The following is a 13,513-nucleotide window of genomic DNA, read 5'->3' on the forward strand; positions in this document are numbered from 1 at the left end:
ATGCGAACTATCAGCTTTCTTTTTCTTCTTAGCAGAAGAAAGTAAATATCTGGAAACATCTGAAAGACAATACACACATCTCAGCTAATGTGCTGGGTTTTTGTTGTGTTGTTTTGTATAAATCCCATTTTTCATTAAAGAATGCCTATAGCCACTGTTTTTTAAGAAAGTAGTGTTTCTTTTGTATATGCTTAAACAAGCTGTTGCCACATCATGCCGTACATCTCACAGACAAGTTTTTATTTGCAGAGTAGGCACTGGTGATGACTTGCTGCTAAATTCAAAATTGAAAAGATCAGCACAGTGTAGGTCCCTCAGTGTTGCCTTTTACTGCCAGCTGCTTTATGCAAACCCTCAAATCTGGCCAGACCTGCAGGCGGAAGTGGTGGAACTACTTCATGATGGACATACGGGATGAATACTTGTGGAAACAAAATTTCCTCATCAGGAAAACTGAGATCCTGATCTATGTGAGGAACTTACGCCAGCAGTTCACAGCCAAATACCAAGCTTAAAATAACACTGTTAGGGTTCTTTCAATAAGAACAAGAGTAAGATTGTATTGTATGGCAATTCAGATGTCAGGCTGTTGGTAGACTTGTTGGAAGTTGTTTGGGTTACTGGAGATTGCCAGGCTACAGTAACCCAGTGGGTTTTAAAGTTGTAAATATTCTTAAAATTCTTGTGGAGTGTGAATATATGGAATTGTTGAATCATAAATGTATTATTTAGATACAATCCTTCTTTCAAAAAGAGCTTTGAGGTTTATCGGTAGAAACTTCAAAGAACCTGACAAGACTTCAAAAGATCATCTAGTAATCATAATCCTCCTGCCCCAATTCAGGATCAATGATACTGTCATCCTTGATGCTGTCTGTCTATCCTATTCTTAAAAAGTATCCATGATTGAGACTCTGCAACCTGTCCATGCAATGAATGCCACTGATTTGTTAAGCCTACCACCAGAAAGATTTTCCCAATATCTCTTTTGCTGCTCTTCCTGTCCACCAAGGACCTGGAGAATAGATCATTCTCTTCTTCTTTGCAAGAGCCTCTATATATGACTGCCATCATTTCTCCCTTTAGTTTTCTCCTCTGTAGACTAAGCAATCCCAGCCCTTTCAGTCTTTCCTAATAAGCCATCCTTTTTAGATCTCTGATCATTTTCACAGATCTCCTCTAAACTATCTCCAACTGGCCTACATTTTTCTTGAGAAAATGGATACAGTACTCCAGTAGAGTCCTTAACAGCGATGAGAAGAACACAAAAGTCACTTTTTATGTCCTTCAAACTATATTGTTTTTAAGTCCCAATATGAATTTCAGTTTAGTCACATTTAGCTTGTGATCTACAATATCCCTCACCCCTCCCCAGATCCTCCTCTGAAGAACCATTACATAAGGCCATGCCATATCTGTGCAGGTGATTATCCCTGCCTAAGTGTAGTATTTTTCATTTGTTTCTATAGAATCTCACTCTATATTTTTCAGTTTATCAAGATTATTGTTCATTCTTATCCTGTCCTCAAGCATATTTGCAATTTCTTCACATATTATTTAAAAATGTAGTAAACATATTTTCCTTTTCATCACTTACTGAATGGAGCGGGACTTTGGGCAAATCCACCAGAAGTTGTTTTGACAGTAAGACATTTATAACTACTCTCCATATATATCTTGCTTTTCCTCTTCATTAAGTAGTAGAAAGACCATTCGTAGGTCTTCCTTTAATCATTAACATGTTTATAAAATGACTTCTTGTTATTCTTTATGTTGCTTGCTCTCTGCATATAACTGTCCATAACCTTTCTGATCAGATTCCTCCATGCTCATACTAGTCTTTCATGCTCATCTTTACTTCTCTGACCTCGTTTGCAGTTTCTGTATACCTCTTGTCCTTAAGAGCTCATGATTTAGGTAAGCTAATTTCTCACTAGCTTTCCCATCAGCCATGCAGCTGCAAACTGTTGAATGCCTTTCAGAACCACTTGTAGCTCTCGCCATTGGATTTAGCCTCAACATGGTTATGAGATATAAAAATAAGAGCATGACCTTTCTCAGTGTTACTGGATATTACCAAGTTAAAGTAAGGTGACAAAAGTGTGTGTCTTTACCAAAAATTAACTTGAATTTTAAATCTGCTTTTGCTCCTGCTCCTGACCACAACTCAATTATTTCCTAATATAACTGTTAGCTATGTAGAAACAGGTTAGCATTATCGAAACAGTAGTGCTCCAGTGCCATTCTACAATTTCCTTGGATATCCAGAAACAATAGTTAAGACATTTAAAAATAAACTATGAATGAATCCATGCAACTCACTAGCTCATTGTAATGCTAAGAAGGATAAGCCTCCAGAGCCAGAAGCAAATGATTACATCACTAACGCTCATACAGAAGCTCAAATGTCGTGATTTCATGCAGACTTGGGTACATTGAAGAGAAAGCCTCTTATTCACCAATCCACTTATTCACTGACACAAAGAGTTAGCACTTCAGCAAAGGGTTCTCTGCTTCCTGTCTCTCGCAACAGTAACAGTCACATTTCTTCTGACTTATAAAATCCATTTCATTGCTCCTCTTCAACCATTCAGTTAGGTTATTCATAGATAGCTGTGAAACAATTACTTGTTTAAACTGGACAGTGAGTACAGTTTGGGCACATTTATATGTCAGGCTACAGCTGCCCCGGGGCTCCACAGCCCTTTCTAAGGGCCAGCTCTGAGACGGCACCGTGGGGCCAGGCCTGGCTGCAGGGAGCAGGAGCCCTGGGAGCCTTGTGGGGGCCTCTGCCCAGGGCCGGGGAGCAGTGCCAAGGCCCTGGGCCTCACCCTTGGGCCCAGCCCTGGTGGTGCCAGCAAGACGCCCACTCCAGCCTTGCATCCCACCACAGCTCCCTCCGCCGGGCCCCCGGCTTGGCCTCGGAACTGCCCATCCCTGCGGCTGTGGCTGGCAGGCTGGGCCCACGGCAGGCCCTGGTCACTGATCCCAGCCCAGCTCTGCTCACCACCTCTGGGTGGCCCAGGGGAGGCCATGCCCCAGTGGCCCCACTGTGCCCACTGCTCCCTCTCCCGGGCCTTGCCAGCAGCAGCCGGCCCACTGCAGTCTGATACTGTAAATCAGGCCTGCACTCTAGTACTGCAGCTAGACATTTACTTTGTTCTTCATGCTTGTCTCTTCTCCTTTACTTGAAAGATGTACAATATCATTCAAAACACAAGACCTGAACCAGTCCTTCTATGTTTCAGGTAGAACCACTGTTACAGACCGTACCCCTGCAAAACTCTTGTTTACAAGGAGCTGGTCTAGAGACAGAATCACAGAGCGGTTGAGGCTGGCAGGGACCTCTGGAGGTTGACTACTTCAACACCCTGCTCAGAGCAGGATCAAGCTAGAGCAGGTTGTTCTCAGTCATGCCCAGTCAGGTTTTGAATATCTCCAAGGATGAAGACTCCACAACCTCTCTGGGCAACCTGGAGCAGTGTCCAATCACCCTCACAGTAAAATCAGTCACTTTCACAGTAAAAAGTTTGTTCTTATGTAAATTTCCCGTGTTTCAGTTTGTACCCATTGCCTCTTGTCCTGCCGCTGGGCACCACTGAGAAGAGTCTGGCCCCATCCTCTTGACAACCTCCCTTCAGATATTTATATACATTGCTAAAATCCCCCCTCAGCCTTCTCTTCTCCAGGCTGAACAGGCCCAGCTCTCTCAGCCTTTCCTCACAGGAGAGATACTCCAGTTCCCTAATCATCTTTGTGGCCTTTCACTGGACTCACTCCAGTAGCTCCATGTCTCTCTTGTATTGGGGAGCCCAGAACTGGACCCAGTACTCCAGATGTGGCCTCACCAGGGCTGAGTAGAGGGGAAGGATCACCTTCCTTGACCTGCTGGCAGTGCTCTTCCTAATGCACCCCAGGATGCCACTGGCCTTCTTTGCCTCAAGGGCGCATTGCTGACTCATGGTCAACTTGGTGTCCACCAGCACTCCAGGTCCTTCTCTGCAGAGCTGCTTTCCAGCAGGTCACCCCCCCAAACTGTACAGGTGCATGGAGTTATTCCTCCCCAGGTGCAGGACTTGGCATTTTTCTTTGTTGAACTTCATGAGACTCCTGTTGGCCCATTTCTTCAGCCCGTCAAAGTCCCCCTGAATGGCAGCACAGCCATCAGGTGTAGCAACCACTCCTTCCAAAAGACTTACTCTCCTGTCCAAAGAAAAAAGGTCTTCTAACCAGGTCTGTGTTTTAACAGAATTATGGTACATCCAGTGAGTAGACGATTTTGCCACTGTTATGTTGTGAATTCAAGACTTTATGTACTTGGAAGACTGTGAAGAATAAATACAATTCTCCTTACAATTTTGTTAACAATCAGAATGCATGTAGTGCTGCATTCTGTAACATTATGTCAGTGGAATTCTGACAGCATGAAGCAAAAGAGTGCTAAATAAGTCAATTTCTACTCATTTAAATTTATGTTGGACTTTACACTTGGGATACTTGCCTTTTTTGTATGCATCTTACCTCTATATATGGGTATCAAATATTTATTACAAACAGTATAACAAACTTTAAGAAAAAAATCCATTGCAAGGTGCTATTTTGTTGAGATGTTCTGGAGAGACACTATAAACCACAGGAAAGAAATCTGAGTTGCTTGTGATGTTTCAGGAATGCTGAAATTACTACAACAGACTTGTTATACACAGTTGCTTATTTATTTTTTATATCAAATGGATTTTTAAAAGCTTTGTATGGTGTTATAAAATGAAAAAGTCATTTACCTATTTCCTGTTCCTCCTTTCTGATGCTTGACAGTTGGCAAATATATTCCAGACTCGTAGGGCAGAATCTAGCAGTGTGAATACAAAATCATTGATTTTCACAAATATCATGAGAACTGGAATTTTCCTAACAGCTGACAGACTATGTTTTAAGAATGGGATTATTTCATCAGCTATTTGTTTTTCTTCCAGGATATTAGTCTGAATATCCTCATCTTCTATTCCAGCAAGAAACAAAACTACTCAGAAGTCCTGAATAGAAAGTTGCTTATTTTGATGCCTCAGTAGGAATTTAGGCACATAATCTTCAGTTCCAAAGTTTAAAACTGTCTTAAATAACTTGTAGATTCATGTCACACAATTTTGAGGGTTTTGTGGTTGCTTATGTATAGGGAAGAACTGCACAGTCAAAGCATTCAGTTTGTCCTGATGTTTTTCCCTTTATTCATTTTTTTCCCAACACCACAGAAAAAATTATAAAAGATAAAATTATAAAAGATAAAATTATAAGAGATAATTACGGCACTTTCATAGATCACACGGAAGCCACAAATAAAAATAAAATAGGCACTATAAAAGCAATGGTATAGGCCTTGTATACAACCTGCTCTCCTTCCTGCAGGTTATAGAATGGCAGTAAAACCTGCAATTACTTTATAATATTTGGCTTTGATCAACAGGACATTTCTGTGACCTACAGTGATTCAAGTGAATACCTTCATGGATGCAAAATGGTTCTCTCTAAACAATTCACATTATGACCTGAATGCACCAAAATTCCAGTCAGTGTTTGGAAAGGGAGTGTAAAACTCATAAATTAATTTGTGGAAGGACAAAAACATTTAGATCCGAGTGGTCAGTCATTCAGAACACTAAACATTCCAATGTCCGTGTGGTGGAATAATAACGGATATCAAAATATTTAAAATATTTGAATCGAGTTAATGTATTACAAAGCAATAAACACACTTGAAAATAGCCCAATAATGTATAATTCATTAATGTGATGTAAATTCACCTAATGCATCAAGCAACTGTTTGGTGAAACTTGGCTGCTGATGCAAAGACTTTAACAGGTAGCGCTTCACTGCAGTAGCAACTCTGAACAGAGGCATCCAGCAGGATTTGGGGTCATTACAAAGCAACACACTTGGCTCCTTGGGAACACTTCTCATCAGTCCTAGCATTCCAGACCAACCCTCCAGGTGAATAAGAGGCCACTTTAATGGGCTTTAAAGAGAGGCTAATGTAACCCTAAGCAGCTGAGAGGAATGCTGCTGCAGTCCAAGATCTCAAGGCAGAGGGACTGGAAGGGAGAAGGAAAGCATCTAACTCTCAGACAATCTATTGGAGCTTGCCATTATTTTTTATTCATACCATGGAAATTTCTACCGGCACCATTTTAGTACAAATTAGGCTATTTGTTATTCTGTAGAATATTCGAGCCTAAGACATAGACAGTTCCTGCAATTCATACCATTTCCATAATTTATTTAATAAAATATTATTTAAAAGTTGCAGCTGAGTCATAAAATGCCCTCTTTTTATTTTTATTGTTTGAACCTAGTGACTCTCTGTATATTGAATTACACCATACAGTTTCATTTTTGAAAATAAATAAATGATTAGATTAGTGAATTATACGCCTATAATTCAAAATAGAGGTTCTGATGATTCAGACCAAAAGGTAAAGTTTAAATGGATTATATAATTATCTGTATTGCAAAATCAATTACAATCCCCTAACTTAAAATGTAGCTTTTACTCTACGTAGATTTGAGTCTTCCCTGATTACCTTCTTCAGAGCACTGAAGATGCTTTTCTGGTCCTAAAAAGTATAAGTGACAAGCAACATAGTACTTTTCTCACTGATGCTATTGTTACTGGATGGAAAAAAGGAATTTTACTTTGGTAAAGGACAAGCTGAGCTAAAAGACTGTCAAAGCAGCATATAAAATTTCATCTTTTTATCTTCTGTTTTGAACTGTTATTGGTAAAACTTAAACACACCCCTTGAAATATAAGACTCTCAGCACTGGAAAATCATATACCTTTTGTCATGCTACTTGTGTACTCCTTAACTTGTTGCTGTTGTCTTAAACTTATTCTAGTACTTTTGCTGCAGACAAGGGGCAACTGAAGTGACTTTAAGTAACTTCACAACAATTTTACGTTCTTTCAGGACTGAAGCCATTTCAGTGTCAGTTACTTTTCAGGATAAATTAAATTGCCTGGTGATTATTGCAATTTATGAAAACTGTTCATACTCCCAGAGGTTATTTTAGCAACCAGGGATTGCTGGAATTTAGAAATGACTCAGGAACAACCTCCCTTGCCTTTGCAGATGGTTGAAAGTATATGTCACTTACAAAGGTGATAATTCTCAAGAGATCAACTGGGTTTACAACAACTTTTCCATGTGGAAAAGGTAAAAAGTTGTCATAAGCATGTAAGAACCCATGTTCACTGAATATACTCCCTACTGTGACAAATGTAATACAAAATGAAACATGGAATCGATTCAGGACATTCTTTTTTCTCTCTACAGTCTTTGCTTGTATAGTATGTCTTTCTCTGCCTCCTCAGCATTTCATCTGTAAGAGTAAGTATTACATTGCTAAGGATATTTTGATATGGAGCACATAACACAACTTTATTTTATAATTTTCAAAGCCCTTTCCTCATCTTGACTTTGACTTTTGGACCTGCAGTTTTGAGTTCAAAAACATCCATGCTTTGAAAATTCAAAGCAAACAAACAAACAAAAATCTTATTATGTAGACAAAGTTAAATTTTCTGTCTAGTTGAACCATTCTTCTGAAGATATTTTATCTCCTACTGATTCAAGGGATTTGAATCTCTCTTTTCCTAGATAAATCTGTCAAAGCCTTGTCAGGCATATTAATGTAATTTCTTCTGTTTAAATCCTAATGGTCTCAATGTCTATTAGAAATTAACTACATATATATATATACACACACACACACACCATATATATATATATATATATATATATATGAAAATACTAACTCTAATTTTAAGTCTAGGTCCATTAAAGAAGCTGAGACATGTTTGTACTATTGCAAATTCTTTGTCCAACCTTTCTGTTCCCTAAATGCCTATGCAACTGTACTATTACCTCATCTCTTTTTCTGCTGAATGTCAGTTATCTGTTAATTCAGAATTTAAGGTAAAAAGTACTGGTATACAGCATAGTAATCCACTAAAAATTGAAGCCATAGAGCCTTAAATATGAAGGTAGCTGTAATGTAAACTTCAGAAAATGTTGCATTTTTACAGACTGCTTCACTTCTCTTTTCATGGAATAAATGGTATTTTAGGCTCCCATACCGTTTAGATCTCAATCTTTCTTCTGGCAAGCCAAGCTCTTATTTTTGTGAATGATTCCCAAATCATTTACAGTCATGCCACTGCCCCATTGACAACAGCATATTTGAAGAAGTCGGCTAAGGGTTATTAATCCAGTATTAGTTTTTTGAGCAGCCTTATTCTCTTTCAGTACACATCCATTAAAAATTACACGAGCAAAAAATGAAGGTACTAGTCACAAACCAAAAACCTTAAGGTAACATACCCATAATTTTCAGTTTAAGGACTGAAAATTCAAGTTAGCACCAATTTGGGGCAGCACAAAAATATCCTTAATTTTTATGTGGAACATTAAGGTTTTAAGGTTCTATCTCCCAAAACATATTTACTAGAGGAGAGAGATCTGAATGTACCCAAAAGCCCAAATCTTCAGGAAATCAAACCTAGTGTGTATAAAGCATAGCGTTAAAAAGCTGTAAAAGCACAGTTAAAAAGATCCCACCAGTTTGCTGCTGGCCCAGAATCCATTTTCGGTGTTACACCTCATCCGTCAGGCGCTTAGCCTCCACCCTTGCTCAGTTTGGGAATATCCTGTCTGATGTATTCAGTTGTAAGGACATATTAACGGGGGGGGAAGGAAAAAAAAAAAGGACATGACTTTTTGCATCATTTTAGTTTTTCATTTAAAGGGCACAACTACAGAGAGGAAAAAAAGTTACTTCCTTACCATGAAAAAAGGCTGCATATACATATATACATATACATACATATATTATATATATACACACACACACACATATTTATAGATAGATATAGATATATAAAGCGATGGAGACTTTTATGAGGGGAGATGCCACAGCCGCCGGGGGCCTTTCAGCCGGGCGGTTTCAGAGGCGAGGCCACATCGCCGCCCGGCCCGGGGGCCGTTGGAGGGCTGGGGCGGCCGTCACCCCCACCAGCAGGAATTACCTTCCCACCACCTCCTCGCGGAGGAGGGCGCCCGCCAGCCCCGGGCCAGCGGACACCGAGAGTAACTCGGGAAAGGGACGGAGCTGCAGGCAGCCGCGAGAGCGAGGGGCAGCAGGGCCCGCGGAGAGGCGGCAGAGGAAGCCCCCCGGCCGGCGGCGCGCAGCCTCCCGCAGCCGCCGGAGCGCCGCCGCCGCCGCCTCGGAGCCGCCCCCCTCCCCCCGCAAGGCCCCTAGCGGCCGCGGCGGGGAGGCGCCCGCGGCGCATGCGCGGCGTCGTTGCCTCCCTGGCCACCGCCGGCGAGCAGCGGGCGCCCGGAGAGTTTGGGGGCAGCCAGCGGGGCGGAGGCTGCGCGGGGCCGGCAGCTCTCGGCCACCGTCTGCTGGCGTCTCTGCACTTCGGATGGGAGCGGTGAGTCCGGAGCAGCGCGGACGGCGGAGCGCCCCGTCGCGGGGGCTGCTGTCCCATCCCGTGGGCGGCCGGGACGGGCCGGGACGGGCGGAGGGACGCAGCGCAGCCGGGAGAGCGGTGGCAGTGGCGAGCGGGCTGGGCTGGGGGGGACTGTGGGGTGCCCCGGGTGCGGAGCGGGCAGCCGGGCTGTGGGAGGTGCCGCGCGGCCAGGCGCTGCCCCGTCACGTACCTATAGAGGCGCCTATAGATATCCGCGCTAACGCTTTGTCTGCCTGGGGTGGGGCCCCGAGGCTGTGTCCGAGGGGGTAGTTTGGGGGAGAGGGAAGGAGCTACCCGCAGGTTTTTTGTTGGTTTTTTTGGGGGGAGGGGGATGTTGGCGGTCCGTGCGAGTCAGCCGGGACGCTTCGCACCGCCCTTACGCGTGTAGGGGGAGAGAGAGGGCCGGGCGCGCGTGAGGCGGGGGAGTATCGGCGGGAAGGGGGGTATGCTGCTGGCGCCGCTTTCCGCCCTCCCTTCCCCCGCAGGGGTAGGAATTTCCTGTGAAGTAACTTTCCGAAGTCCCTGCTGGGCTGCACCGGGAGGTGCCGCGGGCTCCCGTGCCGCTGCCTCGCCGGGAGGGTGCGCGGGTGCTGGGGAGGAAGCGGCGCGGCCTTTGGCCGTTGGCGCTGCGCGAGAGGGCTCGGCTGCCCCCGCTGTGGCAGCCCCGGGCTCCCCGGGCGGAGAGAAAGGGCCCTTTCATCGGCCTTCTCCCCCGGTTATCTGATGCTGGCTTGTTCGTGGGTGTGTTGTGATGGGGAGGGGAGGGGAAGGGCAAGTGACATTTTTGTCGCGTAAGTTTGGGATCTGGGGCTCCTTACCAGCCTCGCTGCTGCAGCTGGATGTCTGGAAGGTAAAGGTGTAATCGGTGGCTGTGCGGTGGAGACTGCAAGTGATGGGAAAGGATTAAATCGGAGTGAGAGCTGCTGGAAGCCCTCGTTGCCAGGCTGAAATGTCTGGTGAAGCTTGTGAAGTTGCAGGGAAAACTTCTCTCTAGGGATTTCTGCCATTTCCAGTTAAGTCAAGGAAGAAAATGTTTTGGCTGTATTTAACAAAAAAATTCAGTGGACTTGTTTGCAGGAGGTTGATGGCTGTCTCCAAATAAGACAGCAATTATTTTCTCTAAAGTTAAAAAACAAACGAAATCTGCCACCCAAACCCCAAAAGCTCTAACCACTTATACTTTTCATATTCCTGCTTAAAACTTCCTTTTGCTTTTAGCAGAGTTGCCCAAAGACTCCATCTGTGCTAGCCATGCAATAGCTGGGGTTATCACTACAGCTGAAACTTTAAGCTGCTGAGTTTGGGCATGTGCATGGAATCTAAGAGTCTGATTCTCCAGGGCTCTGATGGACCTCTCCTAGGTCTAACAAAGGCAAGAGAGCAACCTATTCATGTTCACAGGAAACAAGAGCGGGGGGGTAAAGAGCCTTAATGTCATCACAGTCAAAGCTGGGATTGACTGTTGCATTGAGCGAGGGATGGAAGAGCCAGCACTTGCTGGGCTTATTGGGAACAAAACCTAGGAGAAACGAACTAGTGAGTTAAGGGGAAGAGACTAAAAGCAAATGAAAACCTGAGGTTCTTAAGTGTCTGTTGTCATAGGTAAGTCTGAGGATGGGGATATGTATGCAGGAGCTAGAGTTCTAGATTAAAATCAGTGCCTTAGATTTATCGTTACTTTTGGTTGGCACCATTACTGAAAGATAACGTTGCTTCTTCTGCACCCTCATTGCTGGTTTCCACTTTTTGTACCATCCTGTCCCTTATGCTGGCACCATTGCTGATACAACCATAGGATGAAGTAGATTAGAGTATTATCCTCAAATTCACACTAATCTTTTCATCTTTTTTCCAATTAACCTAGTTATTTCTCAGGTCTGGTTCCCTGCACTGCCATAGGAATGCTTATGCTGGCTTAAGGAAAGATGTGTAATAGTGTTATCAAAAGGCGATTTTGGTGACAATAGGGTGGGGAAAGGCTTTATTTATACATAAAAGTACTGCTTTTTATATAAATAAATATATATTTCCACATATACATACCAGTTTAAAGGGGTTGTGCAACTGTGATGTTGGGCATTTAGGGTCTGCTGTTGAATGGAGAGTGCCATTGATGAAGTGGTTGTGCCTGAGAGGTGACTAGCAGTCTGAGCAGACATACCCAGTAAAGATGAGGTTTTGAGAGAAGTTCTTACTGGACCAGGGGAGTGAGATTAGAAGCCAGAGAAGAGGGAACAGGGGACTTCTATTTGTGAATGAAGTATGGAAACAGTAATGAGATGAACAGTAATGAGATTTTTTTATTTATCCGTTCAGTAATCTCACTTCAACCTATGTCTAGTCAAGAAAAGTTTACTCTGAAACAGATTAGGAAAGAGCCTGGGATTCCTGTGTATCCCCATTCTCTTGGAATTAACAAATATCTGGAAATCCTCAGGCAAAATGTGGATTATCCCTTCTCCTGCAAGTTCATGTAGAGGATTACAGCTAACTACTGCTGCAAGATAACGTATGAGCCCAAATGGCGAAGCATTGCATGGTGAAATTAAGATAACCAGCTCTGGTGGTTTGAGATTGATGGCATCACTTTTCTTTTATTAAAAGTTAATAGTTATAACTACAGTAACTGTACTAATATTGTCATTTCCAGAAGCAGTTGCAAATGAAAAAGAATAGGATTAAGGCTTTTTATCTAACCTTAATTCACCATCCTTGTACATCTAGGTTGGACTATGTTTTTATAGTAATAATGTATTGTTTGTTTCATAAAAATTCCTGTTATCCTCAAGTTATTAAAGAAATGAAGTATTTTGGCTTTATACTCATTCCTTGAGCTGTGTAACCCCAAGACTTATTTCCTGAACATTATTCAAATCTGCATTAAAATTTGCTTTGAATATGGAATTATAAATTTCTTTGTGTAGTCATCTATTGGTCTTATCACTCTAATATCTCAGTATTTGACAAATGTCGATTCGTATTAACAAAAGTCTCCCAAGACAAGGAAAAATCATCCATGTGGTCCACATGAAGAATGAAAGGTAAAACTATAGAGACCAAATCTGGTACACCTAGGTTCTGATTTTTTTTTTTTTTCCTTCAGGGTACTGAGTTCTGTATCCTGGCTTATATTCAAAACACAGGCCCAAATAACTTGAATTGCTGGTATAAGCACATGCTGGTTTTGCAAGTCAAGCACTCAAATTTTGAGGAATGCACCACTAAAATAAAAGGCATGTAGTAGTGCACACTTAAACTACATTCTGAAGTGATTTATTTAGCGTCATGAAGGAACACTGTGGCAAAAGCAGGGATAGATTATGCTTCAGGACAGTATTCACTTGTTTTGGACTGTGGTGTTGTGAACCTTTTTTGTTTACTATGCCTTTTTCCCCTGTGTGTTTCCTGTCTCCTGTGACCCTCTTTTCCCTCCTTTCATCCTTCCCACCCCTATGACCTCCCTCACTTGTGATAGTAACTGTTTCCATAGCCACCTGGTGAGATGGTCACAGAATTAATCAGGTTTAAAAAAATTATGATGTCTGACTCTGGATTGTTTTCCTTACCCAGCTCTTATAAACAGCTTGTTGTGGGGGATATGATGTGGCATGACATGCAGTTGGTACCACTTACCCCCCAGAGTGAGTGCTGGAAAAAACAAAAACATTTTGCCACTCCACTGCCCTTTTCATTGATCCTGCTAATCTCATTTCTGTCATATCTTCCCATTTTCTCAACAAATGAGGTCTTTTGAGAGTTTTTGGTTTCATATTCTCAGCTCAATTCTGAACAACTCTGCTGCTTTTTATGCCGTCTTACTCTTTCTTGAATTCCAACCAACTATATTTCCAGAATAATCTCTCTCTCTGGCTTGAGTTTCTGCAGTGTCTTTTTTGCTTCAGCCTCCAAAGGCAGTCCACCTTCTTCCCCATCTGTTGTTCCCTCTCCCCTCTCACTTTATGAGCAAAAATACTTGCAAATGTGCA

General features: G+C 42.6%; 1 protein-coding gene across 2 annotated transcripts in view; it reads left to right on the plus strand.

Moving 5' to 3' along the window:
- Positions 1–9,469: 9,469 nt before the first annotated feature.
- The window catches only part of PRRG1 (proline rich and Gla domain 1), a 37,534-nt gene continuing 33,490 nt past the window's right edge, over positions 9,470–13,513 (plus strand). Inside the window, exon 1 of one of the 2 annotated variants that reach the window (XM_067297593.1) lies at positions 9,470–9,488. The gene's annotated coding sequence lies outside the window, so the exon portion shown is untranslated. Of the gene's footprint in view, positions 9,489–10,516; positions 10,540–13,513 lie in introns of those variants that run through there. The other variant, XM_013941709.2, reaches the window with a different exon arrangement.

The sequence above is a fragment of the Apteryx mantelli genome, chromosome 1 (assembly GCF_036417845.1).
Source record: "Apteryx mantelli isolate bAptMan1 chromosome 1, bAptMan1.hap1, whole genome shotgun sequence".
NCBI lineage: Eukaryota > Metazoa > Chordata > Aves > Apterygiformes > Apterygidae > Apteryx > Apteryx mantelli.